This window comes from Ipomoea nil, unplaced genomic scaffold, assembly GCF_001879475.1.
Source record: "Ipomoea nil cultivar Tokyo-kokei standard unplaced genomic scaffold, Asagao_1.1 scaffold0794, whole genome shotgun sequence".
In the NCBI taxonomy this organism is placed as follows: Eukaryota; Viridiplantae; Streptophyta; class Magnoliopsida; order Solanales; family Convolvulaceae; genus Ipomoea; species Ipomoea nil.
The window spans coordinates 129896-133095 of record NW_017617222.1 but is presented as its reverse complement, the minus strand read 5'-3'; the positions used below and the strand labels follow the sequence as shown (position 1 = coordinate 133095).

At 34.7% G+C, this 3200-nt stretch overlaps 1 long non-coding RNA gene across 1 annotated transcript; it reads left to right on the top strand.

Moving 5' to 3' along the window:
- Window positions 1–979: 979 nt before the first annotated feature.
- On the top strand, window positions 980–2981 carry LOC109177110. Its single transcript, XR_002053523.1, has 3 exons — window positions 980–1105; window positions 2111–2223; window positions 2306–2981. It is a non-coding gene; the product is annotated as an uncharacterized LOC109177110 (long non-coding RNA).
- The last annotated feature ends 219 nt before the right edge of the window (window positions 2982–3200 follow it).

Sequence of the window (3200 nt, the reverse complement as noted above, 5' to 3'; positions counted from 1 at the left end):
GTGAAAAATGATCTGATCTACAGGCTTGAGAAAACTACTTTTTGGATAATTCTGGCAATTGAAGCATGCATGTGTTCTATACTTCTATCTCAACTAAAAGTTTAAATTGATAATTTGATTACACATTTATGTTTATATGCTTAACACTGGCACGAGTCATTGTCTAAACGGTCTAAGACTTTGAACATGATCTACTCTGATCTGTAAGAGATCCAACCTTTGGGAACAATGGGCTAGCTAGTTGTATCTTATCAATTTAATTCTTCAGGTTTGTTAATCCAGTGACATTCTGACAACTGTGACACCCTCAATATTACTGAAAACAGCCCTCGTGACATTAATTAATTAGCAACATCTCTTTTTAAAATATTCTCCTACCTTCTCCTGTTTATTTTCTCTTTATAATATTATTATGAATTTATTTATGAAAAAAATATTTTAATCTACAAAGTATTATATTTTAACAAAACAATACATAATTAATGGTGTAATTTCTTTTGGATGAGGTGTCACATTATAGTAAATTGATGATGTATAGGTGTAATACATTGACAGTGTATCAAATATTTTTCCATATTAGAATACCTTTCTATGCAATTTTAAAATACCTTTGGTTAAGTTAGAAAGACTATGATATCTCATCTACACCTTATGAATATTATACTTATCTATGTTATAACATATATATATAGAAACAGGATCAGGTGAGGACCTATAGACTATAGTTAAGTGAGGACCTTGTGGACTTATCTAGTCCTTTCAATTAAAAGATCCTACGGATGTGATTCAATTGTTTTTATTCTTTTTTTTTTTCTTCCGTTTGTACGCGTTTTTAAAACTCCAACACACTAAGGAGGGCCTTTAGGTAATTTTTCATTTGTAATTAAACTTAATTTCCTAGTCAATTTTAGATTACCCCTCTCGGTCTACCAAAAATGTCGAGTTCCCCCTTTTCGAAGGTAGTCATCATTCTTCTTAGACGTGCACTTTTGGAGGTGCTGCTCTTTTTGCTCGTCCGTTTCGTCCCTTGGTTCTCCATTGCATTGTCGGCGATAGAGAGCAACGAACGACTGCAGCTGACGGGGAAAACATGCGGAGGTCGCAGGTACATCATTCGTCGGCCTTGCGTATTCTATCTAGGGTTTTGATTTTTGCGTTTTTGTTGTCTGTTTTGTTGCATTCCGTGTTTTAATGGCTGTTTTCCTGTGGTAATGTACCCTCTATGTTGTTCAATTTATGTATTATTATTGCAATCGCACAATGCCTCTCCTGGGTGAATGGACTGTAAGTTCAAGTGCAAAAATGTGAATTTAAATAGAGGCAGGAAAGTGTTCTTGAGATGTACATTTGTGTTTCTGCGTATTAAATTAACGTTTTCTTTTTCGTTAAAAAAAAAATTAATGTTAAATTTTGAATAATACGGCAGTGATTTTTTGAAATAATATTTGAATATTGCACCTTGAGTAGTTTTTGTGTGCAACTGATGTTTTAGAAGATATCAGAACTGATCCACTATGTATAAGCTCACCTATCATTTTAAATGCCCATTTATATCTTTCTTATTTACCATGGAAATTGAAGAAAGAAAATTCAAAATGGCAGTAAATATTCTCCAATTATTATGCATAGCTAGTGGATAACTTTAGTTTTCAACAGAGGCAACAACTTTAACATTTCATAACTCTATGGACTTTATAATAATGGGTTTTGAATTTAGACTGGTATGTTCCTAACTATTTTTTAGATTATCATAAAAGAACCAGCTTCGGAGTTTCTTCATGTTCAGAACTATCAATTTTCATTGTTCAATGGAATCACAGATCAGTATGAATTATTCAAGGCAGATGTATGTGTACCATAATTAAGTATATCATTTTAATGCTTAAGAAAATCAATAATTTTATCAAATATATCTTGCGTTGGTGCAAAAGGAATGTGAGGTTCGGGTTGCTATTGTTGACGCTTGGGCTAGTGTTTTGAATGAAAAAGAAAAAGAAAGAAAACCAGAGGACCCCATCCGGTTCTTCGTTTCCACGTGGACGACGGTAGTCATTTCTACAAGATACTATTCACTTTAAATACTAATTTGTGCATTTCAACACAAACACAGACAGTGGTAGAGACATCAAATGGCAAGGAAGAAAGATGTGAGTGGTTTGGTGTGATCGCCTAGATGAAGACTATTATATAACTCAACTCAGGTCTTGGAAAACGATTGACATGGTAACCTTTGGTACTGCTACCATTTTAGTGTTGCCTTAGATGGTTATTATTTGATGTTTATGACTTTAATTTTCTGTTGTAGTTCCTTTAACCTCTGGTGATCCTGGACACTATTACGTCATAAGTGTGGACTTGATGAAGATGATGATGTATATCATAGACAATTGTCCTACTCGCACTCCTAAAAGCTTTATATGGCAACGCTCCCGTAGACTTGGTAAGGTCACAAATATTTTGTAATATTGTTTCCAATTTTACCACCATGCTTGTGGTGCTTACTTTTCCGTGTTTGACGTTTCATGATTGGTGTTGTGCAACGTGGTGATATTTGTTATGCGTGAGGAATGATTTAGTGGTGCATTACACTGTATTTTGTCGTGCATTCACACTTGGCTCATGTGTTTTACTATCTTGTATTCTGATCTGTAAAGTGGGTTCATGTGTCTAATTGGTGTATTCTTTGTGGACATTGCAACAAGCATTACTTGGCTCGTTTATGATCGAGCGGATTGCGTGCAATGCTTGTAACCGAAGTGGATGCAAATGTCATTGGAGGGACGCAACCATCTTGGAGGATAATGCCATTTATTCTATGCGCCACATAAATCGAATTTGGGTTAGAGTGTTTCAAACTTGACGTGTGGTATAGTCAAAAGTGACATGGACATGCTTAATAATTTGCGTAAGAGGTTCATGCATGATATCTTGGTGGTCAATTCATTTGTACATTCACAAATCTAGGTTGCTGGTTGCACATCGTTCTGTGTGTATTTCCTTTCCCCTAGAATAAATCATACGTAGTAGCTTATTTGGTTTTCCTAGAATGCACATTAGTGTTGTTAATTCCTTTTCAAAATGCACAGTCATTCTTCTCAATTGCACATCAAGGTATTGGGTGATGCACTAAATCTAGATCTGTGCTGCACAGTTAAAGTATATTCTGTTTATCTTGTTTGGTAGATAATTTTTATGCGATT